Source organism: Lissotriton helveticus, chromosome 12, assembly GCF_964261635.1.
Source record: "Lissotriton helveticus chromosome 12, aLisHel1.1, whole genome shotgun sequence".
Lineage (NCBI taxonomy): Eukaryota > Metazoa > Chordata > Amphibia > Caudata > Salamandridae > Lissotriton > Lissotriton helveticus.
The window spans coordinates 369,478,988-369,506,319 of NC_136073.1; the positions used below are offsets into that span (position 1 = coordinate 369,478,988).

General features: G+C 42.2%; 1 long non-coding RNA gene across 1 annotated transcript in view; it reads left to right on the forward strand.

Annotated features, from left to right (window-relative positions):
• Positions 1–26,212, forward strand: part of LOC144798818 (uncharacterized) — a 230,055-nt gene extending 203,843 nt beyond the window's left edge. The window contains exons 3-4 of the long non-coding RNA XR_013603659.1: positions 20,404–20,527; positions 25,713–26,212. This is a non-coding gene — a long non-coding RNA (uncharacterized LOC144798818). The remainder of the gene's footprint in view (positions 1–20,403; positions 20,528–25,712) is intronic.
• Positions 26,213–27,332: the final 1,120 nt, after the last annotated feature.

Here is a 27,332-nt window from a genome sequence, read left to right on the forward strand (position 1 = left end):
CCGCCCCCTCAAGAACAGGAAAAAGCAAATCGTCGCACCCCTGGGAGCAGTCCAGCCGTAAGCGCCCCAGATTGAACGCAATGTCGTCAAGCTTCTCTCCCAGTGCTCGGGAACTATCCCTCCATGCAGATCGTAGGTCCCCAAGAGCAGCAAGAACGGCGCCACAGGATAGCTCAGGCTGTAGTCTCCACATCTCAGCCGTACGAGATAACTCGCACGCCCCATCGTACAGCGCATCGATAGGCAGGGTAATGCAATCTGTCCCGCTCAGGGAGCCAGCAAGCGCTTCCACCATTGAGGGAAATTGATGATAAAATGGGGGCGAAGTCGGCACCGGCAAACCGCGGTCCAAGTTATCGATGCCAACAAGGCACCCTTCCAGGGAGCGATCCTCGGTAATAGCCCTCTATTCGTTAAAGCAAGGCCGGGGCAAATTCGGAAGTAGTCCGCAAAAACCGGGCGAATTCGAAAATGGGGTCGATACCGCTCACCTCCAGCGTTTCACAAATAAGTGTATTCCCAGTGAGCCCCCAGCCCGTAGATGCACTCCAGTCGCGTGTTGCGAGGAGACGCACTCCGGCAGAGAAAGTCCGTTTCTTGTCCCCTCCGGCAGTCAAAGCGTCCCAAAGGACCGGCTCCGCCCCGGCCCAGCTGGCCGCTGTTGATCAATTAGCACCAGGCGGTGTTCAGGGGCATAGGTCCCGGCGCCAGGGCTGTGGAGGCCACCAAACAATTTCCCGTATATCTCCGGCTACCAGGCAGGCAGAGACACCGGGAGAACACGAGCGATGACAGCGCGCATTAACCGGCAACTCGCTGCAGCGCAACCTCAGGATGACGATCAGGATTTCAGTGCGGGGCTCGAGGACTAGCGGAGCCGGGAGCCTACACTTTTGCTCCGGTCGCCATCTTGGCTCCTCCTCATCCAAAGGATTCTTGACAGTTTCTTTCTATTTTGCAAAAATAGGGGACTGGAGGTCAATACACCTAAGACCAAATTCATGGTCTGTAATCAAGCCCAATCATCTCGACCAAACCCCTCCTTAAATGAGATTTTGTTAGAGAGAGTGACTTTCTTCGGCTATCTTGGTGTCCCATTGTCTGAGACTTTCGAATGGTGCCCACAATTAGATCACTGGCACTCTGCACACGATCGTGACGAGGCAACGCCGTTCCCCGCTGCTCCACTCAGCTACAGGTATGGTCTAAGAGAGGCACCGACCTCCGGCCCCCTCCGGGACACGCAGCCCCCCGGCAACTCTTCACGTACCCCCCGAGGTGGAGTGGCCTCCTCTTCAGGTCACCGCCGGACCCCGCTCTTCGAACTACTCCCTTCGCTCTGCTGCCCCAGCACCATTTTCCAAAGGCAACCCGGTCCTGAAGATGATCCTTACTAACGAGGATCGAAACGTCGTCGACCCCTCAGCTAATTAAACGGCGCATCCCCCAGTGTGGCTCATCTGAATCATCCTTTCTAACCAAACAAACTTTTGCGTTGTTGCTTAACTTGAGCCACATTGACCTTTCGATTCACTGTATATATTGAACAAACTTTCACACCATGCGCCGTTCATGCTGAACACAATTGTCACTTGCGTCGCCACCCTTCTGTCACTTGCACATACTAGCACCAAGTCCAATTCGGGTTGTTTTGTTATTTATTTATGTACAGTGCTGCTACAACTGTGTTTCCTTTTTTTTTTTTTTTTTTTTTCTATATTTTTTTATTATTTTCACCTGGTATAAAGTTACAAGTACATTCAGATATAACTTCAAATCAAATTAAACTAGTTCGTCATATACATACATGATCTACTCTTATTTTATAAAATAACATTACTGTACATAAATCAAAACTTAATGTCAATTCAGTTCTATTCTAGTTTCCCCCATATTTTCTCATATTTCTGCAGCGATCTGACACCTCTAAGTTCTGCCAACGTGCGTTCCATGATGTTGATTTCGTTAACCAAATACCACCATTCCAAAGCGTTAGGTAGGTTAGGGCTGACCCAAGCTCTAGCTAAAGTCAATTTGGCACAAGATAATAAAATAGATAATAGCACAGAATGTGGTTGAATTGTAGTGTACATACCTAATATTACCATAGGAGCTGTAATTGGTGTGCTGGTAACATTTTTTATAGCTAAGATTTTTCCCACTTCTTCCCAGAACTCCCCAAGTTTTGGACATGTAAACAACATATGTATTAGGTCTGCTGCATATTGGTCACATTTTGGACACTTGGTTTTTTCTCCCAGATTGTTATTTGAAGCCCATTTAGAGATCTTTTCTGGCGTATAGTATAGCATATATATGGTTCTGTATTGTTGTAGGCGTAGGCCAGAGGATCTTACATTGTGATGGATATTAGTGTACAAGTTGGTTATTTGTTTTCCTGTTATATTGATTCCCAGTTTTACCTTCCATTTATTAGCTATTATTTCGTTATCATTCGTTCTTAAGTCTGTCAATATCTTATATGCTAAGCTAATTATTGATTTCTCCTTTTTTGAGTTTAGGATATCCCAGATACCCCCACTCGATAAGACTTTGATTCCGTTCTTCCGCACTAGAAAATCGTATATTTGCCTATATTTAAACTCATATGTGTCGAGTAATCCATATATTTGTTTTAAGGTGCGAAAATCCATTATGCCTTTGGGATGTATATAAGTCCCCTAATACCTTGATTCCTTTCGATTGCCATCTTCTGGCATCCCCATCATTAAATATGTTAGGTAGTCCAGGATTATCCCATAAAATTAGTTGGGTGTGATATATGTTACTTTTACAGTGGGTTAGTATATCTTTCCAAATCCTTACTAGATCCCGTGCAGTCTTAAATTTCACCCTTTTGTAGAAATTCGGGTCTGTAATGCGTAGTAAAAACTGTTTGGAATTTTCTTTTAAAAGTAAATAATGGTAAAAAAGCAGATTCTCTGGGTCTAATAAGGATCTAATACGCCTTATAAATGAGGCCCAAAAGTAATGTTTTAGATCAGGAAAATTAAGACCGCCCGATCCTGTTTGATTTTTTAACATCTTTAGCGATCTCCTAGCTCTCTTATAACCCCAGATAAAGTTACAGAAAGCGCTGTCTAATTGCTTGAAAAAAAGCCTATCTTGTGCCAAAGGAATTGATCTAAATAGATATAGATATTTGGGTATGATTTTCATTTTTATTAGATTTATTCTGCCGATTAAATTCAGTGGAAGTCGGTGCCATTTTTTTAGATTCAAGGTGGTGGTTTTCATTAGTTTGTTATAATTGATCTTATTTATCTCTCTGACATTTGAGGTAATTTGTACGCCTAAATATGTCGCGGTCTTACAAACTTCGGGCATTATTTGAGAGGGAGCAAAGTTAGCTACTACTTGAGTTTTATGAGTGTTTAATTTGTAGCCAGATACATTGCCGAATTTGGATGCTTCTAGATTGATTGCTTTCAGAGGATCAATAATCTCAGTAGAATAAATGGCTATATCATCCGCGTAAGCAGTTAATTTTAAGCTCTGCCTATTAGTTTTAAAGGGTATTATTTCTGGTTGATTATCCAATGCCTTTAAAAATGGTTCTAATGATAAGGCAAATAATAAGGGAGATAAGGGGCACCCTTGGCGTGTGCCTCTCCGGATTGTAAAGTAATTTGACGTGAGACCGCAATAACTGATATATGCGGATGGGTTATCATAAAGTGCCTGGATCCCGTTTAGAAAATTTCCGCCGAACCCCATATATCCCAATGTATGCCATAAATAATCCCACCCGATCGAATGCTTTTTCAGCGTCAAGCATTATCATTGCTAAGGGAGTGGACTCTACTTCTGCTATGTCAAAAGCTGTTATTGCCGTGTTTACGTGAGCTGATGTGTCCCTCCCCGTCACAAATCCGTGTTGTTGTGAACTTACTATTTTAGGCAATAGCGGTGCTAATCTTCTTGCTAGGCATTTTGCGAATATTTTAGCATCAGCATTAATTAAAGATATAGGTCTGTATGAGCCCATCTCCTCTTTGGGTTTACCTTTTTTGTGAAAAAAAATAATTTTCGCCTTATTCCAAGAGCGCGGAGCGGACCCTGTTCTACTTATATAATTGATTACTTCTAAGAGGAGGGGTGTTAGCTCTTCCATACATGATTGATACAATTCCAGAGGGATAGTGTCTTCACCAGTAGCTTTGCCTGATGGTAATGATTTTATAGCTTCTCTTAGTTCTTCTCTAGTTATTTCTGAAGCCAGATTTTCTGCTTCACAAGTTGTTATTTTTTTCGTTAAGTTCTCTTTTAAGTAGTTATCGATTGTTTCGCCATTGGGAGTGTTTTCTGGGGTATATAAAATTTCGTAATATTTAGCAAACTGTTGTATTATTTTGTCTGTCTGATTATATCTCTTATTGTCGACTCCTATAATTTGTGATATTGTAGATTCTGCTCTGTCCTCTGCAACCTTATATGCTAAAATTTTACCAATTTTATCACCCCCTTCATATTGAGCAAATTTATGTTTATGGATCTGTGCACTTCTCTTTTTTATCAAAATTTCTTTTGTCTTGCATTTTAACCGGCTAAGATTGGTGTTGATAGCCAAAATTGAGAGATTTCCTCTTAAAGCCTCCACTAGTTTTGCCTCTTCTGCTACAATGTCCGATGTTAAAGTTAAGTTATGTTTACGTCTTTCTTGATTTTGTTTTAGGACATACGTCTGCACAAACCCTCTGATACTAGCTTTGCATGTGTCCCAAACAGTTAAACAGGAAGCAGTGTTTCTATTAAAAGTCAAAAATTCTATAATATGTTGTTTCAGTTGTGAAGTGAAAATCGTGTTCGATATTAAATTCCTTGGAAACGTAAAGGCTCTAGGAGGATTACGTTTTTGAAAGGTAGTTAGTTCCACCATAATGGGGTTATGGTCAGATGTGATGCGTGGGCATATGACCATTGTTGTGATAGAACTCATCAAAGAATCTGATACTAGAGCCATATCTATACGTGAGCATAACTTGTGAGGAGCAGAATAGTATGTATATCCTGGGGCACTAGAATTTAATGAACTCCAAACATCTCTAACATTATGTAGCTTGCACAGGTTTAAGATAGATGTTCTGGTTCTGGGCTTTCGAATAAAGTTACCAGGGCGTGTTGTGTCCGTCTGACAATTCATGATACAGTTGAAATCACCCATTATTATAATTTCTCCTTCCCAGTCTAATAAAGCTATATTTAATTCTTCATATATACTTGGTTCTTCTCTGTTTGGTCCATATACAGCACAGACCACAAGCTTCATATTGTTATGACATAATTGAGTGATTGCCCACCGCCCACGTTTGTCAGATTGCGTCTTAATTATCTCGACCTTAAATCTTTTATCTTTTAATATGGCCACCCCTCTGACATGTGAGCCAGCTGCCGAATATATTATCATCTCAAAGCCTAATTGATTCAGTAACTTCTTGTCGCTATCTATAATATGAGTTTCTGACAGAAATACTAACTGGGGGTTATATAAATGTAATTCTTCAGCGACTAGGTGTCTTTTGCGCTTATTGTTTAGCCCTGAGACATTCCATGCTAAACATCTAATGCTTTGCATCTTTAAAATAATAAGAATAAACAATAATGCTTAATAACAGCATAATTTGATGCTCTCTAACGTGTAAAAGAAAGTACTTTACAAACTTAAATTTCTTCTTAAATCTTTCAACCAGGTTGAAAATATTTTTTTCTCCACCCCTTTTACCCCAACCCTTCCTCCACCCGACCTCCCCACACACAACCCCCCCAACCTGCGAAGACCTACCCTCCCCTTCCCCCCCTTACCTACTGCTGCCGTTGAAAAGGCAGCTCTTGCGGCGAGAGACCTAGGGCCGCCCCCCCCCCCTCCATCCTTAATGGTTTTTCATTTGCTGATAGTGTTAGCTCGAGCTCCCCTCTATATTTTTTTTTTTTTTTTTTTTTATTTGTTTATTTATTTTTATTTTTTTTTTCCTTTCCCCCAGGTTGTTATATGCTACCTCCTTTCATCCCAACTTTATGGTTGTTTACTCTTATTAACGCTTAGCACTAGTTAAGAATGCCTGCGCTTCCTGTACATCATAAAAGAACTTTGTATGTCCTTTCAAGGTCACTTTGAGTCGAGCTGGTTCCTGCAGATATGCTAAGCCACCCAATTTGTTGATGGGATCAATTAGTTTGCGCATTTCCCATCTCTTATCCATCGTAGCTTTGCTTAGATCTGAGCGCGCAAAGATGGTAAAGTTATCAATAGTTACTGGAGTGTTGGGTTTAGCTTTTTGCCATACCGCTTGTCTTAGCAGAAAGTTGCCGAAGTAGATCAAGAACGGGCGTGGAAATTTACTGTTGAGGCGACTTTGACCAAGTGGAAGCCGGTGTGCTCGTTGGATTTGGGAATCCCAGTCCCAATCAGAGAGTTCAGGAAATGTTCGGGGCATCAGTTTCACCAAAAAGGCCCTAGGGTCGGACCCCTCAGCCCCTTCCGGAATACCGTACAATTTAAGGTTTGATCTTCTTAAACGATTTTCCAGATCATCCACTTTTCCCTGTAGCTGGGTTAGTACTGAATCATGTCGCTCCACGGTGGCATCAACCCTTTGCGTTCTTTCTTCAACTAGTACTGTGCGCTGTTGTAGTTCTGTTATCTCCTGTGTGACTCCCTTTAATATGGAGGCTATATCAGTAACTGAAGTTTGAAGTCTTATAATATCATTTTTTAGCAGCTGATAGTGTGCCTCCGATTCTGCCCTTTGATTCACAAGGAGATTTAAGATGGCATCTAGCTGAGGGTGGTCGGTATTACCCAACTTGCTTTCAACATTTGTTTGGTTTGATTCGAGGTCCGAGCCCGGGCCCGGGTCCGCTGTAGCTACTGAGGCCAATAAAGTCAATGAGGATGCACCAGCCGGGGCTTCATTCCCCCCTATAATTTGTTCGTTAGCCAGTTCATTAGTAGTATGATTCGTGGTTTGCGTCACTGGGTGAAACCCATTTTCCTGAGGCTGCTGTATCCCACTGTCAAAGTCTGTGGGGTTGCCCCCTGAAAGCCTTTGAGTCATATTTTTAACTAGTCCTTTGGCCGCCATCCACTTTCTTAAAGGGCTTTCGTCCATGGTAGTTTTTCTTGTGCTTAAGGGTATTACTCCTGCTACCATATCAGTCAAAGTTCTACCTTTTTTTTTGTAGATCGTCTTAGCCTTGCCTCTGCGTTTCCGTGCAGGTAATTTATTCAAGGTATTGATCGTAGGATTGTCTGATTCCTCCTCTGTGTCGTAATCACAATCCTCAGAAGAGGGGTGATCCCCGATAGATTCCGGAACTTGTTCTGGCATGTGACTGCTCATGGGTTCAGTGGCAAGATAGTTAAGCTCTTCCATTGCATTTTTGCCGTTTCCTACGGTAGTATCCATCCTTGCCAATAATGTTGATTTAGCAGTATTTAGTACCTCAGTTGGCGTTTCTAGCTCGATAGTTATCTCGGGGCTTTCCGTCTCTATTATATCAAGGATCTTATTGCCTTCGGTCATGGAAGGGGGATTATCATTATTGTCGGTCTTATTAGGTAAGCCTCCTACCCCCTTTACATTACTCCCGACTTTAGCACTTCCATTAGTGTCTGTGTATTTTTTTACCATTGTACTGCTTTTTTTTGGAATTGTTCCACAGTTAAATAAAGGAGGATGCAGGACCGTCTTACCTGCCATCTTCTTATCGCTTCCCTTGGTAATAGCTGTTTTTTCAATTTTTTCAGGATTACCTTTTGCTGCACGAGCTGATGGAACTTGCATTGCTATTTCTGCTTCCCTTTCATTCAGTTCCATACTCGCTGTCGTTTTCTCCGCGCCCCCTGCGTACTAGCAGCTGGAATCATTTCTGCCCGTTGGGCTGGAGCTGGAACTCCAGGGTCCGGGGTCGGGGCTGCCGTTACCTCTCCTACCGAAGGCAAAGGAACAGATATAGATACAGTAGTCGCCGCTGCTGCTGCTGTTGTTGAGTTCTTTGTATTTCGCGTTGCTCGCGGGGGGTGTTTAGGTGACATGTCTTCAGTAGCTGTAGTTACAGCTGTAGACTGAAACCTAGCTTTAGCCAGACCAAACACAATGATCCTAGAGCGGACGAGCCAGACCCTCGCAGCTCTCCAAATCCTCGCAGTTTGCCACAGCATACGTCAGCCTTCAGCCTTCGGCAGTGACGAAAAGAAGCTGAAACAAAACAAAGTAGCAGCGATGTTTCCCAAGGTTTTTTTTTTCTCCTCGTGCAGCGCTGAAGTTGAAGCAGTCGGCCGGCTGCCGGTGCCGCGCTGCGCGACCAACACTGCTGAACGCCGCCAACAAGGGTGCTCTCTCTCCTACACCAGAGACGCTGCTCAGGACAACAGGAAAGCGGACCAAAGCGGGGCTCAGCACCAAATCCAATGCCGCCACGTCGGGCAGCCAGCGCGGGTGAGTCCCCCGGCTGCTATGCTCCGTATTATGCTCCCTGCGTTCCGTGCCAGTTTTTGCCGTTCATCACCGCTCCGCTCCGCTTGCTACTTCTCACTGGGTCCAGCTATCAGGTCAGAAGGGACTAGACAGAACCATTAACCGTTAACCGTGAACCATTAGCATAGCCGAAGCTACCTAGAGGAGGGAGAGAGCTCCTAGCCGCCGCAAGCAGAGTCCTCACTCCGCCATCTTGGACTCTCATGGCATCGTATAATTGGAGAAAAAATAATAATAGGAAACACAGTTGTTGTTGCTACAACTGTGTTTCCTATTATTATTTTTTCTCCAATTATACGATGCCATGAGAACGTTCCAAAACGTATCAAGTCTCCTTGTTTCTGTTCTCGTAATGCTTTTTTTAAGTTTTTGTATGCATGTCTAATTGTCTCTACAGTAATACCAGTTGGGATATTGTCTGTTTATTTTATTTGTCCACAACTAGATAAGGCAGGTCTGAGGCTAGCACATATGGTCACGGGCATTACAAAAACTATAAGGAACTCGTCACATAAATTGCCGGGTCCTGTGGCTGAAATCTATAAAGTACAAGCTAGGAATGCAGGCATGATTGGGGCGGAACTTTGGGGCCACTGTCCCATTGGCGGACTGGCAAAAATTGAGAACAAATTTATGAGGCAGCTCCTTGGCCTCCCGTCAAGCACCCCTCTTATCCCCCTACGCCTGGACTTGGGAATCAGACCTATTGCTGAAGAGGTTGGATTGAGACTGTTTACTTTTTGGCGTAGGCTGTGGGCAACTCCTGAAGTAGAAGCTTACCAGTCCAAGCTTAAGGGGGTTTTGCGACTACCATGGGGCGGGAGAAATATCATGGTTTGTACATTTAAAATATATGTGTTTGAGAATAGCCTCTGGAGCAATCCTGGGGAAGTGTCTCTAACAATCCCCTGATTAGAACTGGTTAGAGCCTATAGATCGCTAAGATTAGTTGACAACCAGAGAAACATCAATCTATTTATAGATGAAATACAACCACCCATGGCAAGGAAACTATATATCCAGCTTAGATTAGGGACCTTGCCGGTACATGTTTTCACAAACAAATGGTCAAAAGATAGTTCGCTTGGGTGCCCTGCATGCAGCAGTCAAGACGAGTCTGACATACATGTTCTTTTTTTTTTGCCCTGGATATAAATTACCTCTTGCGGTGCTGGCTTGTACCACTTTGTAGAAATCTGGGGTGTGGTCAGTGGTCGGTGGTATATGGAATATGGAGATTCGACACCCACCCCCCTATAAGCTTGGCAGTGTCTCTTTTTCTTAACGCTATGTGGCATAGGCGTAGGGTACTGTTAAAATCGACGTAACCAATTTAATACAAAAATTCTACTGCACATTTTTGTATATTAACTGTTTTTAAATCTTTAATCTTTTTAACTCTTTTTCTTATTATTTTAACTTTGTGAATTTTTATTGTAATGATCCATGATTAATCTTAAATGTACATATGCCATCTTTTTATAATTTGTTCTGATGAATTTTGGCTATGTATGTACTGGACCACTGCTTTTTATGGTCAATATTGGCCGAAATAAAGCTTGAAGGAGTTCGAAGAGACAGGTGTTTGGGAAGCAATTGGGAAAGGATTTTCTGCTCTAAGCAAATGGCTTAGTGGACTTGAGGGTGGACCTTAAGGTGCTATAGTGGAACCTGTTTTGATTCTGGGAGTGTGTGGGATATGTTTGGGAAACATCCTTTACAACGCAACTTTTACAACGCACTACCATTACGACGCAACTTTTACAACGCAAGTTATTACAACGAATTGCGCTGGGGGGCGCTCTAGGATAGGGAATAGTTTAATTACTATCCAACACCTTCCCTACTATCCACGGGGACTGGAGTTGGAATAGTAAATTAAACTATTCACTATCCAGCGCCCCCCAACGCAAGTCGTTGTAATGACTTGCGTTGTAAAACCTGCGTCGTAATGGCATGTGCTGTAAAAGCATGCGTTGTAGTGACATACATCCTATATGTTTGTTCTTAATGATAAAGGTATTTAAGCTGATGAAGAGGGAAAAGTATACAGAACAGAAAGGTGGAGGGAAATCAGCTGATGGGCAGTGGCGGCTGGCATCTACTGGGAAGGGGGCGTGGGCGCATAATTAAATAAAAAAATATAAGGCCTACCAAACACGCTGTCCTTGGCTCCGGAGCTCTTCTTTAACCGATGCGTCGCCCACAGGAACAGGATACTGCAACTCCATTTATCAATCCTAGCGCTGCTTTCACTAGTATGAGAGCAGTGCTAGGATTGGTGAGAGCAGCCTCATTTGGTGCTCCACAGCGCTCTGGAAGCTTTTGCTTTCTCTAACCCAGCTGTCTTAAGACAGCTGCGTTAAACATGTTTAAAGTGCGCATGTGTGGCTGGGCGTCTTAAGATGTCCGCCCAAAAAAAGATGCGAACTTTAAACAAATGTTATAACAGCCTACCTTCTTCCCTGCTGAGTGACATGCTGCTGTCACTCAGCAGCGGCCCCTCCCCCCGTCATGACACTCTGTTCGGGACGGGGGATGAAAAACAAAATGGTAATAAGTTACCATTTAATTTGTCATTTCTGGGACTTTGGGGGGAATTCAAGTGGGGCCACGCTCCTCCGCTCAAGAGGAGGAGTGCCCCTGCTGATGGCAAGGGTTTTAGAAGAAATAGGGAAGAAATAGAATTGAATTTTAATTGATACAGTGTTATATTTATGAGTTGAACAAGTTAGAGGAAGTTAGGCATAGATAACACTGGTCAGCAAACCAGTTTTCAATTGTTACAAATGAAAATGGTGTCTGTTTTATGTGATGGCTATAAAAGCCTTCAGAGGGGAGAAATTGGTGATGCAAGGTTGTCATAATTTATTTGCGCTTAATAATATATTAACTTGCAAAATGCTTAACCATTACTTATATGCATGCACATGTTATTTTACATTTAGCTTTTGTGAAACAAGTAATTTATATTCGTTAATGGAGCTACTGTTGTGCTGTGTATCTTAACATTGAAAAGAGTGCTTCTAGGTGCCCGACTCCATTTTCAAGTTAACGTTGTATTTTTGCTTGGTGTGCATAATTTTCTTTTCTGTTTCAGGCACCAGACTCCGTGTTCTTGTTAAAAAAATAAAGGTTCTATTAACTCTCTGTGTGAAGGTTATATAGTTGAAATTAACTGGTTGCACAATGATTCTCAGGACCTGAACGGGATGAGAGACAGTAGTGGATACTCCTTTGCGAGATATCATGAAGGCTGTGATGATGGAAGAATCAGTAATTTTTTTATCTGTGGGAACGAAGCTGATCCTAAGTACATCAGGAACACTGCTTTTTGATCGGTTATTACTCATTAATAACCTGTGAAATGTATCTCCTAGACGAAATGTCGTGTTTTAACTGTGTGAAACTGATTTTAGTTAGTCAGACAAGACTTGCCCCTGTTCACCTATGCAGGTGGACGCTTTCTCTTTTGAGACTCAATGATTCTCACATTCCTGGTCATAGACCTACTTTCTAGAGCAAGTGCAGTTCTCCTTTTCTTGACTGGAATCTTCATTTGGTTCTACTTCTGATGCTATATTTGCTGACATCTGCTGCTTTGTTATGTTATGTTATGTTATGTTAACTGAAATTTCTTAAGCGCACAGCTGCCCCAGCTAAGGGGCGTCCCGGCGCTATACCTGAGAAAGTAACATAACCAACAAACCAACAGAGACACAGCTAATACGGCAAGGGGAAAAGATGCGTCTTAACAGCTTTCCTAAAAGCAAGGAGAGTTTCCAGAGAGCGAATGTGGACAGGGAGGGTATTCCACAATTTGGCGGCCATCACCATAAACGAGCGGCCCCCTAATCTACATTTTTGGAACCGTGGAACAAGTGCCAAATTTTGACCAGCAGAGCGAAGGTTTCGCGATGGAGTGTACAAAATCAGAAGATGCTGAAGAATGGCAGGAGTATCAGTTTTCAAAATTTTGTACGCGAAACAGAGACTCTTAAACTCTATACGTCTGATTACAGGTAACCAGTGCAGTTTGCAAATTGTAGTGCGAGCAGAACAGAAGCGAGGCAAGCCAACCAAGGCACGTGCTGCCGCATTCTGTACTCGTTGGAATCGCTGGACTTCCGCCTGGTTAGCACCCAAAAGCAATGAGCTAGCGTAATCTAGTCTAGATAGTACGCTCGCTTGGATCACCATCTGTCGCGTTGGGGCATCGAAAAATCTGAGGATCGACCTTACACCTCGCAAGATGCCGAAGCACGTAGATGCCACCTTCTTAGTGTGACACGCGAAGGTCAGTTTGGAGTCCAGCCAGACGCCAAGATTTTTTAATTCAGAAATAGGTTTAGGGGGCAATCCCAGCTCCTCAGGCCACCAGTTGTCACCCCACAGATCAAGATGTTTTCCCAAAACCATCACCTCAGTTTTGAGGGCGTTGAGCTGTAAACAGTTGAGCGTTAGCCAACTAGCAACAGCCCTCAAACCCGCCGCAAAGTTCGATGCCGGCTGGTTAGAATCCCCATTGAGGGTTACCGCCAACTGGGTATCGTCGGCGTAAGATACCATAGTGAGACCCCAGCTCTTCGCAACTTCCGCCAACGGTTGGACATAAAGATTGAAGAGCGTGGGGCTCAACGCCGACCCCTGCGGGACTCCTTGGGTGATGGCATGGGACTTAGATCTGAAAGGTGGCGCTACCACCTGAAAGGATCGCTCCGAAAGGAACGACCGGAACCAGTCCAGCGCCCTGCCTGAGATGCCGGCTTCACCCAGCCTGCGGATAAGGATGGTATGGGATACAGTGTCAAACGCGGCACTAAGGTCCAAAAGGACCAGTGCCGCCGTTTGACCTGCATCTAGTACAGAGCGGAGATGTTCTACCATATATAGGAGCGCCGTCTCTGTACTATGTTCCGGCCTGAAACCATTCTGAGTTGGATCGAGTAGGTGTGCAGAGGCCAGATGTTTAGTTAGAATGTTATTAACATGGGCCTCTGTGATCTTTGCTACCCACGGGAGAAGGGAGATTGGTCGATAGCTCTCCGCCTTCAACGGGTCCAATCAAGGTTTCTTAATGATGGGTCTGACACAGGCAGCCTTCCAACTAGGTGGGACTAACCCGGTAGTGAGGGACTGCTCCACCAGATGAAAAATAGGAGGAAGGCAGATGGACGCCGAGTCCAAAAACTGAACTGGCCTCAGAGGGTCGTCAGGAGAGCCTGATTTAACCTTGGCCGCTAAGAGGGTGAACTCTTGTTCCGAAGGTGTGGGAAGAATAGCCAAACACTGAGAGGTACGTGATGTCAAAGTCGTACCCTCAGGATCCACTTTGGGAAAAGAGCGATAGATGGCATTTACTTTTTCCACAAAGAAGCTAGCTAACGACTCACAGTGGGCCTGAGAACATATTTCAGTGACTGGAGATCTATTCGCTGCAAGCTCCTTCAGAACTCTGAAGACCAATTTAGATGGATTGGAGCTCGCCTGGAATTCCCGAGCATAGTAATCCGCTCAAGCCCGACAGACAGCTCTGTGGTATGCCTTTAGCTTAGCCTGGTAGCATATTTTAAGGCTTGTGTCGTAATTCTTCCTCCAGCCTCTTTCAGCTTGTCGGCAGGTGGTTTTAACACACTTGAGCGTCTCAGAGTACCAGGGGCTAGGTTGGGAGGATCGGATTTTAGACCAGCTGGCCGGTATCAGTGCATCGAGCGCCTTGATAATCCAGGCGCAGAATGTTTTATACCCCATAGCTATGTCATCCGTTTGGACCAGGGGTGAAGAGATCAAAAAACGATGGAACTCTTCCAACTTGAGCTTTTTCCAGGGACGCCTAAAAGATGTTTTCTCTAGCTTCCCAGCAGGACGTATCTCCGATGAGATAACGAGCTCAATGAGGTGGTGATCACTCCAACCCATAGGCCTGGGGGGCAAGACCTCGGCCAATTGCAGGTTAGTAAAAACCGGGTCTAAGATATGGCCACCCTCATGAGTCGGATGACAAATCAATTGGGATAGCTGCACTGCTTCGAGATCATCCAACAGACCTCTAACCGCTGGAATCTCCGAGGCATCCAGGTGTATGTTAAGGTCGCCGACGATGGTAAAATTAGAGGAGGACAGAGAGAGAGAACTTACCAGCTCAGGAAGGGCCTTCCTAAAGGCACAATCACTCCCAGGGGGGCGATATATCAAAAGACCTGACAGAGTTTGGTTTTGACTAATGCCAATCGAAAAATGGGCACATTCCGCAGCCGGCAAGTCCATAGGTTTCCAGGTACAGGTGAAGCAGGTTTTAAAAGCCACCGCAATACCTCCTCCTCTCCCCTTACGGTTTAGAGTATGGATGGCATAGCCCGGAGGAAGAGCCAGGTTAACACTGGCCGTGTCCTCATCCCTTAGCCAGGTCTCCGTCATAAAGAAGACATCAGGGCCTTCTAAAGAGATAAGATCGTAGATATCTTGATGATGCTTTGACAGTGATCTGACATTATGGTGCCACAATTTTATGGCGCTTGAAGGGAGAGGTTCTTTCCTCCGGTATACCCTTACCTGGCTAGGTGGCATCCTCGGTGCAGGTAGTTCCCACCAGCCACAAGAACAGTTATAAGGGCCGCAGAGGGGATGTTGAACCGCGCACGAACAAGGGGGCAGGCTGCGTCTTATCAGGCGTAGAGCCTGGCTGGAGTATTGGAGAACCATACTACTGCCCGATAGAGTCCAACCACGTCTCACGCGTCCTTAGCGCGGACGGGCGCAGACGGGCAGGACTCTGGCACGACTCCAGCCACGCGAGGACGCGCCCGCTGCGCGATCCCGCTGCGCTAAGGGAGGAGCTTTAAATAGGCGTTCACACGCAGGCTCATGTGCACTAACGCGCTGGCGGATGGAAGCGCCTCAGCCCACTCACCCAACTCCGAAATGGCGGCCAGACAAAGGCTCCTACCCCAGGATAAAACCCGCCAAAACGGCGGTGCGGGGACCAATTTATCGTGCAAGTAAGAGGGCAGTGCAACAAAATATTAAAAAGGTGAGTTTTAAAAATTGCAGAAGAAATTCCCGACTTTCCCACAACCTCAGCTTAGCATTAGGGAGTTTCCTCTTCATAGGAACAGAATTTCATCAGACTTTGCAGATGCTGCCTTTAATAACATGTAACTTCATTTGCCAAATTGAATTGCTTCTATTTTATTCATACATGCTGGATTCAGGTGAATATTGATTTATGATGAACTGATTTGATTGGAGATTGTAAGTTTGCAGCTCGGAGAAAATTGTGATCAAGAGGGGAACTCGCCAGGGATGCCCCTGTTCTCCGATCCTCTTCTCATTATATATAGATCCCCTGATCCAAAAAATTTTGGGATGCCCACAGATTAATCCTGTGATGCTGAATGGGTTCACAAATAAACTGCTAGCATACGCTGACGATCTGGCGGTTTTTACCACCGATCCACAGCAGGCGATGCCGGTACTTGCTGAGTTGGCGAAGGATTTTGGAAGTAGGTCTGGGTATCTGCTAAATGAGGGGAAAACCCAGATCATTTGCACTCAGAACATCTTTAAGCCAGACAGCAGATACACAGACTCAGCAGTTTATTTGGGGGTAAGAATTAATGCCTCAGTGGATAAGATCATCACTGATAATTATTGCCCCCTTATGGGATCGATTGAAACAGAATTAAAAAGGCTGGATGTACTACACCTCTCTTTGGTAGGGAGGGTTAATGTCCTCAAAATGTCAATATTTCCCAAGGTCCTATACCTGTTTCGAGCAATCCCATTACTGCTGGACGAAAAACTAATAAAAAATCTGGAATTAATCTTCAACAAGTTTATCTGGCAATATGGGAAGACCAGGCGTTCCATGAAGCTTATGTCGCTCCCGTTTGAAAGGGGGGGCATGGCATTACCAAACCTCCGTCTATATCATCTGTCCTGCCTTCTGGCTCAAATGTCTATACTGTTTCGATCGGCCCCAAGCCCGCAAGAGGTTCGGGGGGATAGGCAGGATCCCCCTTCCATTTTTGAGCTTCTACTAGGGAAGAAGGCTGTTGGCTTACTTTTGAGTGAGGTAGACCGGAGATACTATAAGAAGGCCCGGTATAAGATTCTGGAAGGGGTTTGGGGGACATGGAAAGCTACCCAAAATATGCTGGAGATCCCTAAGATCAATGCTCATCATCTCCTTTGGAACTCCAACGTGTTCCCCTATTTGGGTTTGGACAGGAATTGCCAGTTCTGGAAAGAACATGGAATAAGGACCATAGGGGACATTATGGCGGGAGGGGAGGTACTTAGGTTTGAAGTGATTCAGCATAAGTTTGGGATCCCCTCAAATCACTAGTTTTTATATAGACAACTGGCTCAAACATTGATGGCATTTAGGCCAAGAATTTCAATGTTGAATCGTATCCCCCTAATTGATTATTTATGGAATGGAGGTAATAAAATTAAACTAGTTTATAATCATTTAATGGTGGGCATCCAGGATGAAAAAACGGAATCTGCAATTGCGGTGAAGTTAGGCGATCCAGATATTGATTTAGATCTAGCACTTGCATTAGACAAGAGACTTTTTCGATCCTCTAACCTACGGGCTCAGCACTACAAAACGCTGTTTAATTTGTATCACACTCCAGGAAAGCTGCATGCCTGGGGCCTGGTGGAGAATGATAAGTGCCCTAGATGCGATAAGGGCCCAGCCGATTTAATCCACATGTTCCATCAATGTGATCAGCTATCTTTGATAGTAAGGGAAATTGAAAACTTTTTGGAGGGGCTGCTAGAATGTAGGATTGTTCTATCCCCTTCATTAATGTTATTAGGTGTCGATAAGAAATTGAAGTTGGGAAGTGCTGCTGAAGCTCTGGTTTTTATATCTACTGCTGTACTTCGCATCCTTATTTCAGCAGGTTGGAAAGATTCCTCCCCCCCACCTTTCAAATGTGGATCGCAAGGTTGCTAGGACTGCATAATATTGAGGCGTGCCTCTATGAGTTAAAAGGCAAAAAATATAGAGAACTAGGATGAAATATCTGGGCACCACTTGCTAGGTGGAGAAGTTCGAGTGCCTAAACACGGTTTTAAATGGTATCCCGATTATGTATTGTTTACTGAACTACTGTCAGAATATTTTAATAGCACAGTTTTTTTTTGATAATATATATTTATTACAGAATTGATATTATCCTGTAGCATGAATTTCTTTTTAAGGTCTAATTGGAATAAGGATATAATGTATTTGTATATATCCCTCTTTTGTATGACATCAATTATCTCAATAAAAAAAAAAGGAGATTGTAAGTTTGCTAATTTGTTAATAAACCTTTATGATTTGCAAATGTACTCTTTCCTATGGGACAAAATCTGCTTCACTGTCATTGATATTCTGTTGAATTTATTATTTTCCCCTCAGTTTGTGATAAAGGTCCATCCCAGTGTACATAGCAAAGATTTGAGTTTCTACCAGGTTTCCACAGTTCAAATACCATCCGTAACTCGTGTGCTATCAGCTTGTACCACCTTTCCAAAACCCTGCTTTTATGGTTAAAGCAAACATGAGTGATTATTGGAGAAGGTAATTAATCAGCAAAATAGACTGAGAAGTGTGTTTGCAAAACTTGCCTATGATAAATAATCAGTATCAGGCTGACCTGCCCGATAGTGAGTAATTTATAAATTACTCCCTCTACAACTCACTTTACCAAAAAATTCAATAAAGTAGTAAATTGTAAAACCAGAGATGTATCCCCAATTTCCCAGCTTCAGAAAATACTATACCTACTGCAGTATGTATTGTGGAATGGCTTGGCATAGAACACATTTGCCAGTGCCGATTCTTGAAAGTTGTTTATTAGATATATTGCGTCCCCTGCTTCAATTGAAACTGTGAACGTGTCTCACTGGAGACTGTAAGTGCTTGTCCTACTGCCCTAGGCAGAACCAAAATAGTGGAGCTGGACCTTAGTGACAGCACCACAGATTCCCTGCATCTTTGGAAAGGGAAAAGTCAATATTGAGGGACTTGCTTATGATGAGCCTGTACATAGTTTTTCAGACAATATATGAAAGATGGAGGACCTGATTAGGATGTCGGTTGGTAAGCCTTCAACCGCTTGTCGGAGGCTTATCAACTGACATCCTTGGTTTGAAGTCCGACCCCCATATTACAGTGATGGCAGTCAGAGCCCATACCAGCCTGTCAATCCGACTGACTTCCCACTGGTTCAAGGAGTCTATCGGCCAATCAGAACCACCACATAATCCCTTACGAACGGCGTTTCTGCAGTTGGGATTATGATGTCGGTGTCCGACAGGCTTTCCATGTCGAGCTTTCCAACATGGAAAGCCTTACGGAAAGCAACTTTGGGAGCCCCTAGCAAGGCCCCCTTCCCTCTGCGGCCTCCAGTTGTTGACTTGGGGATCACCTATGGTGCCCCTGCTAAATCTCAGCACTGTGTGGCAGGCACCGTGAGGTACCTGCCACACGGTGCAGGGATTCACAGTAACTCCCATTTCCCTATGGGAGCTTGTGCTGTGGCCGGTTTCCAACCACCACACAAGCTCCCATAGGGAAATGGGAGTTTGCGACTGATCCATTTGCGGTTGCATCATAATTGCGGTTTCGGACCTCCGACCCGAGGTCGGTCGGTTCCGAAACCGCAGAGATGTCGGTCAGAGGCAACTCCGGCCGACATCATAATTTGGCTCCTAGCATTCTGAAGGTAGAAGCATGGACAGACGGGTCTCAAGGATCGCACTCAATTTGGTCAAAGGGGTAGCAGTATTTCTGTAGGCTCACATCTAGTTAATGTTTGTGCTCAGAAGCACAAACCGGGAATGTGGCATTTTTTTTCAGTGCATTCTTGTTCTCTGGTGGATCCTGTCTAAATGCTCACAATATACAAATACAAAACACACAAAATAGAAAACATTGATGTGAGCATGCATTAAAGGAATACATGAGTAGCATAGTGTAAGCAATTAAATGTATAATTGTAATAGTGCTGTTTACTTCTGTTTTTCACAAACTTTGCAAAGTAGAACTTGAACAAAAGATTCTAGTCAAATATCCATGTCTTTGAAGGAATGCTCGCTCGGTTTCTGGGTTATTTTTAACATGGATATTCTCATGTTAGGCAAACTGTAGATTGGCAATCTTTGGCAATTCCATTGCCAGATATATGAAAGCATTCATTGTCCCTTTATTAAACGTCTAATCTCTGAGCCTGTGAAATCTTTTTTAAACCACTTTTGAAAACACCTTTAAAATGAGTTGAATTGTGAATTATTCATTTCAGAATTAACCAGTGGTTCTGTACGACTGTTGTATATTACAGTGCAAATATATTGGGTTTTAGTCAATTTTCGTTATGTAGCATATCAAACAACAGTCTGTTAGAACTAACAAAAAACTTCCTAAAAAGTCAAGGAAATGTTTGTCTATTTAATTTCACTACTTAAATTACATCTTGTTTAAAAAATTCATACTTCCAGTTTCTTCCAAAGAAATTCTCATCAAATTAATTATCTGTGAATACATATGTATTTGTTTTAGAGATCATGTATAACTTTTAATAAATCCTTTGTTGTCATGCACATTTATAGATACATATTCCTTGGTAATATTTGGCACATGTATGGCAAGACACCTGAAATCCTTCATTTCCCCATAAATTGAAAATGCCAATTCCTGAGTTTTTCTGATAATTCTGAAGACATATTTGAATACAGCCTTAAATTGAGTATTAAATAAGATTCTGCTGATTTGAGATTGACCATGTTCTACTGTAAATCAGTCATGTGTTGCATTAACAAATGATTATGAAAAATGCATCTTTTGGAAAGTAGAGCAAGGAAATAAATTGCAAACATGATTTTTTAAATTATTTTCCTTCTGTAGGACGCTTAACAGCGAATTCGTGCAACCATCAAAAACCTTTTTGAATACAGCAGTAGCAGGAATATTACGGACTTGGTCATCAAAATGCACGAGAAAAATTAACAACCACCAACAAACAAGAAAGGTACATTTCCATGTCTTGACTGCGGACACTACAATAATATTATCATGAGAGACAAAGTGGCACATCCATGCACAGCAAAAATAAACTCAAGTGCAAATCAACATGTAATACGGATTTTTGCATGTATTTTCTCAAGTGTCAATGTGGATTAGGTTACGTAGATAAAACAGAGAGAAAAGTGAAAGTAAGCATAAACGGAACACAAGAGCGATATCAGAACACGCAACCCAAAATCGGAAGTTGCTAAACATTTTGAAGACAAGTTGCATACGATACCTCAGCTACAATTCCAAGTTCTAGATGTAATTCCAGAATTCATAGATGGAGGAAATAGGACCAATACCCTATTGCAGAGACAAATCTACTGGATTAAAAGATTATGGACCTAATATCCGAAAGATTTAAATGATGGATAGACAAGAAATATTTTCCTCTAAACATTGAAAACCAGCTCCACAGTTGTGAACATATTGGCAAACTCGTGGCTAGAGAAATCAAATTGCACTTTAATACACACAGTTCTACTTAGAAAATAGAAATAATAATAACTATTCATTAAAAGTTGAGCAGGAAAAGCAACACATATTTGACCCTCTCAAGAAGTTTGCATTAAAAGAAATTGACTGTGGATTACAAGATGAAACTTCTTGTGAGTATGTTTAAAGGAAATGAAAGTAACAAGCAACATGATTGTGAATACATCGATAAACACTCAGATGTTGAGGAGAAAGTATGTAAGCGATGCAGGTTGAATGAGAAAAAGATTAAATTAGAAATGGAGTATTTTGTGGATCCCCCTGGAGAGCATATGTTTGATCCTCTGTTGATCCAGCATCTGTTGTCGCCACAGTGGATGTCAGCCGAGCATGTGGCCCAATATGTTAGTTATTGGATTTGCAGGGAGATACCAAAAGAAGTGTGGACTTGACTTAGGTCGGAGTGTCCAAGACCAATCTTGCAATCTAAAGTTGGATATACTCCTGAATTGGACCCAAAGATGATGAGTTTCGTAAATAAAACTGGGGAAGATCCAAGGAAAGGATTTGATAAAGGCCTAAAAGGATGCCAGGATAGGTTGTTGGACATTCTAGTGCCTCTGACAAAGGTATTTGACATGTGTGTGGAAGCACACGCAAACAATACAGGAGTTGCCTAGGTTGAATTATGGCAATGGGTACAGAGAGCAATTTGCTTGTTCGGCAATTCAAATGCAGCCTTGTATAGAGAAAGGCGTAAAAGCACTTTAATGAAAATCGATCCCAAATTAGCAGAGTTGGCCAACAAAGAGTTTGGGGTGCAAAGTGAAGGAATGTTGTTTGGTGAGGAGTTTGTCTGGGACAATTCGAGGTATGTGGGCACCTTCAGTTCATTGCAAAAAGTGCAGAAAGGCAAGAAGAAAGGTTTTTGGTTTAGCCGCGAGAATGCAGGGTCAATTCCGCGGCTGAGATCAGGGAATCACTTACGGATCGTTTTCGTGAGGGTTCGGACTCTATGGCTATGTATAAGGTTATGGATACAAAACATAGCAGAGTGGATCCACAAAGGGGGAGAGCGAGGTCAGGTGGAACTCAGAATGAGAGAAGAGGAAGAGGATCTTCAGGTGAGTTTAAACAAAGGCCCTATATCTATTCATGTAAAACTGGGCAGCATACTAGCTCAGTTTGTTACAAGGTGGACAGAAATCACTCAGGATCCTTGGGTTTTAGATACAATACAGGGTTATCATATAGATTTTCTAGGGGTTCCGAAGCAAAAGGAGTGCCCAAGATTATTGAAGTTTACCAAGGAACAGAAGTATTAAGTGACTCTAGAGGTAAAAGCACTTGTGGAAATGGGGGCAATAGAATAGGTGGAAGAGGTTCCGGGAAGTTTTGTCAAGAAGAAAGAAAAAGGGATGATACCGGTTATATATCTGAAAGAATTGAATGATTGGGTGTGTTACAGCCATTTCAAAATGGAGGACATACATATGTTAAGAGATTTGTTGAGGAAAGGGGACTGGATGAAAAGGTTAGACTTGTAGGATGCATATTTGATTATTCCAGTGTGTGTGTGAAGCACAGAGATTATCTCCAATTCAGGTGGAATGGCAGTCAGTGGAGATTCAAGAGTCTCCCGTTTGAGTTGACGTCAGCCCCATGGTGTTTTACGAAAGTGATGAGGCCAATAGTGGCATGGTTGCGATTCAGGGGTGTTCGTCTGATTGTGTATCTGGACGATATTTTGATAATGGCAGAGGAGGAAGTCATGGCGTTAGAACAGACAGAATTGACTGTGCGAATACTGGAGGACTTGGGGTTTGTTGTGAACAGAGACAAGTCTTATTTGAAACCAATTTTAGGAAAGTAAGTGATGTTATATGTACCCATATAGATGTACATCCTAAGAACACACTGTTTCCTTGTGTGCTAAATAAAACCTACCTGGGGTTGTCATTGTGATCCTCTATATAATGGATTGTCCTTACTGAACGTCATGTTAAATGAGCACAGAAATTCTCTCCTCCCTTGCTCATGCCTATCCATGAGCTTGACTTGTCGAACTAAAAGGCCTTAGATGAACTTGATATAATTAAAGTATGTAAATGATTGTTTTAAGATGTATTTTTAATTGGTATATCAATTTATGTTTCTTAACAGAATTTATATGTTGTTAATTATTTAGGTAATCTCGTGGCTTGTCCTGAAGAAGGCGCTGGTCGCCGAAACGCGCAACGAGAATTAATGTTACCTTGACACATATTCTATATGCATTTATGTTTTTTTTTGTATAAGTTGTTACATTTTTAGTGTTTGCCCCTAAATAGGGTTATTTTTATTCTTTAGTTCCATTAAACAATTGTTTTTAAATAAATGTTATGAATTGACATGATGTGAATAAATTTGTAATACCATATCTTTGAGAGTGGCCTTTAACCTTGATGGTTTCTTGAGACAAGCACCAACAATTGCCTAGATATATACTTACATATATCTTATTTGAAACCAGCCCAGGAAATGAAGTTTTTAGGTTTCCAGATACAGACCTTGGATTGTGTGTTGAAGTTGCCAATGGAGAAAGTGAAGAGGAATTGCAGGGAGTTAAAGAGAGTAAAGGATGTAGATTGGATAACATTGCGTCAGTTGGCAAGATTACTAGGTTTGCTTTCGGCTTCAATTCAGGCTATGTTTCCAGCTCCCCTACACTACATTGTTCTTCAGAGGTTGAAGGCTTAATACTTTAGATTGGGGGCGATGTATTCCCAAAAATGGAGAATGAATCCAGAAACGTTGGAAGAGTTGGAATAGGGGTTGATGAATATGGATGCATGGTATGGGAGACCAATATTTGGGGAGGTACCGAAAGAGATATTCAAGTTGGATGCGAGTCTGGGTGGTTGGGAAGCAAGGTGAGGAGCATTAACAACTGTGTGGACAATGGTCAAAAGAGGAGAAGGAGTTGCTTATAAATTGTCTGGAGCTCCTAGCGGGTTCTTTTGGAGTCAGGAGCTTCTTGCAAGATCAGGCAAAATATTGTGTACTGTTGAAGATGGACAATGTGTCAGCAGTGCATTGTGTCAACAAGTTGGGGGCCTTGTTCAAGAGGTTTAGCAAAGATGGCGAAGGAATTTGGGAGGTTTCGTTTGGACAGAAGCAATTGTACAGGCTCAACATATTTCAGAAACAGCTATTTAGAGGCGGACTGGAACTCGAGGTTTCTGAGAGATGCAAGCAATTGGAGGCTGGACAGGAAGGTATTCATGAGGTTAGATGAAAGATGGGAACCACTGGATGTGGATTTATTTGCAGACAGGTTTAATGCCCAGTTGCATAGGTTTTACCGTTGAAGGCCAGATCCAGAAGCAATTGGGATAGATGCTTTTCTACAAGACTGGGGGAGAGGAAGAATGTATGCTTTCCCTTCTTTCTCAATGATACAGAGATTGTTAATGAAAGTAAGAAGGGGGAGAGCGGAGTGGGTGTTGATCACGCCTTTTTGGCAGTCTCAGGTGTGGTTCCCAGATGTGATGAATTTATTGATGGACACTCCAGTTCTGTTACCATGCTTTCCACAAATTATGATGGATGCCCAGGGGAGATGTCACGAGATGGTAGTGGCAGGACAATTTAGGCTGATAGGTTGGCTGATTTCAGGAGAGTGTGGCAGGTGTCTGGATTATCAAAGGAGGCTTCAGAGCTTTTCAAGGTATCCTGGACGCCATGTACTACTAGGGCATACAGGTGGGTATGGTTTTGTTGGTGTGCTGAGAGGGACGTGGATCTCATATCAGCTTCTGTAGTGGAGGTAGAAAATCATTTGATGAGTTTGTTCAGTAATGGTCTGGCATATAATGCAGTGAATTTAAGTAGGTCTGCAATCTCAGCAAGGCATGAGTTGGTGGATGGATTACCAGTTTATTAACATGCTTTGGCCAAAAGAATTATTAAAAGTGTACATATGAAGTTACCTCCTAGGGCAAAGTATATTTTTCTTTGAGATGTCTCACAGGTTCTGAGGAGGATAGAAAATTGGGAACCAAATAATACTTTGTCTCTGAAGTTGTTATCTTGGAAAATGGTTATTTTACTTTGTATGGTTTCCTTTAGAAGGGTATTGGATATTAGAGCATTGAAGGTAACTTCTAGAAGTTACCAACCTCTGTGCTTTGAGTTACGAAAAAGGACTAAGACTATTTCCAAGTCCATTTTTTATCCTAGCATGGAAGGACATGATAATTTGTGTGTAGTAAGTTGTTTGAAGGGATATGAGAACTTGAGGGAGAATGGATGTTCACAACTTCTGATCTCTTTTAGAAACCCTTTTAAGCCTGCGTCAGTACCTTATTTAGCATGGTGGGTTAAGGAAGTGATAAGAATGGCAGGTATTGATATAAGTGTACTTGGAGCGCATTCTGCAAGATGGGCATTGGCTAGTAAGGCTTCTTTGATGGGATCCAGTTTGAGTGGTATTATGAAAGCTGCGGATTGGTCTAGCGATACAACTTTAAAAAAGTTGTATTTTAAACCTGTGGAAAATGTTGCACAGAGGGTTTTGGATTAGCTTTGAACATGCATGATATTGGCCTCCGGGCCTTGCCATAAAATCCCAAAAAATCATGATTTTATTAAAGGCACAGAGGCTAAATTTATCACTCCCATTTTATGCCTGCAGGTCTGACGTTTTTGAATTTTTTTTTTTTTTTTAGGTCAAAGTTAAGAAGATGTATATCAACAAGGAATAGCAAGAATTTGGACGATTTATCTACAGTTGTTTTACACGTTACATGAAGATGGACTTTGGGTTTAATTCGCAGTAAAAAAAGAAGGAAAATGGCTGTGTGTTCTGAGAATATAGGCATGTTCTGAATGTTCTGGAGTATTGTTAGTATTCTAATTCTATATTTCTTGTTGCTTAATATTAGCCTCCGCGCCTTTATAAAATCATGATTTTCTTGTCATTAAAACTGTGGAAAATCGGCATTACAGTCTTTATTCATGGCTCAAGTTGAAACAGAGGAATTACAACAGTGATCCAATAACACACCATGTACAATTTCATATGTTTTCAGAGAAATTGTTAATGATCATAGGAAATATTAAGTGCAACATATATTTGGCCCACTCAACAGCTAGTTACAAATAGAAACTTGTGGTGTACTATAAGTATAAACTTGTGGTATATAAATTGGAAAGCAACAAAAGAGATGTTTTTAATAGACAAACAATTAAAATAACAAAACATATAAGAAATTATTGGTAATGTTTCTAATAAATGTTTTATATTACAACACATCATACAAGTTAATATAAGCGTACAAGAAGCCATATTATTGGTATAGTTTTTATGTTGGATGAGTTGAATTGAGATAACATTAAGAGACGTACTAAATGTTTGAATGGGTTAGAACATTTAAGAAATATATTTTGGTGAGTATTCTTTAAATTACAGGAACATTACTATGGCTATCAGAAGTCGGTATTCCTACAATAATAACATTAAGACTGTGGAGAAAAAGAGACTATTCACCAATAAAGTGAATGAATATAAGAAATTAATTAGTGAGCGGTTTATGAGGAGGACATTAAAATAAAAGGGAATGCTTGAGTTGTATTGAAAAAAATGTAGATTTGAAAAACTAACGCTTTGAAATGACTGACACACAGTGAGACTGTTGGAGGGCTTGAGCAGGACTAGTGAGCTCAAATGCCCCCGGGCCTCTAGCATTCCCATCACAAATAATGGGATTCAGGCCTTTTATGTTAATGGAGGTAATGAGCTCAAATTTCATCTTGTCAACTTCTAATATGAGTATACCCATTTTAATGCTAATACATTTCTGGACTAGTTTAATTTTATGGATGATATGTTAACTACACTCATCTCTCCCCACAAGGATACTAATTGGGTCATTTGTGGAGATTTTAACACCCAAATTGTTTGGCACATTCTCCTGTTTTGCAGTTTACTCATGCCTGTTGCATACCTGTTGCAAAACAGACAGCAATAGGTGAAAAAAATGTCTCAAAGCACGAGCTGGTTAATATCGGACGCTTAGCTGGTTTGATGCTGCTTGTTCTATAACAAAGGGGTGCCTAAGATGTGCCCGGTCCTAGTAACCTCGGTACAAGAACCTAGATGGCACTCACTGTACCGCATGCAGAACTGCTCTGTATAACAGATGAAAGGAGATCGAAGAGAATAATTCTAATCAGTTAGTCCTAGATGCTAAATGTAGGGAAACAGCTCAATCAGAAATGGTAATTCCCATATGACCAGTTTACGCTCTCTTACACCAGCTCCTCAGTGGGTTATTCATTCTCCTAAT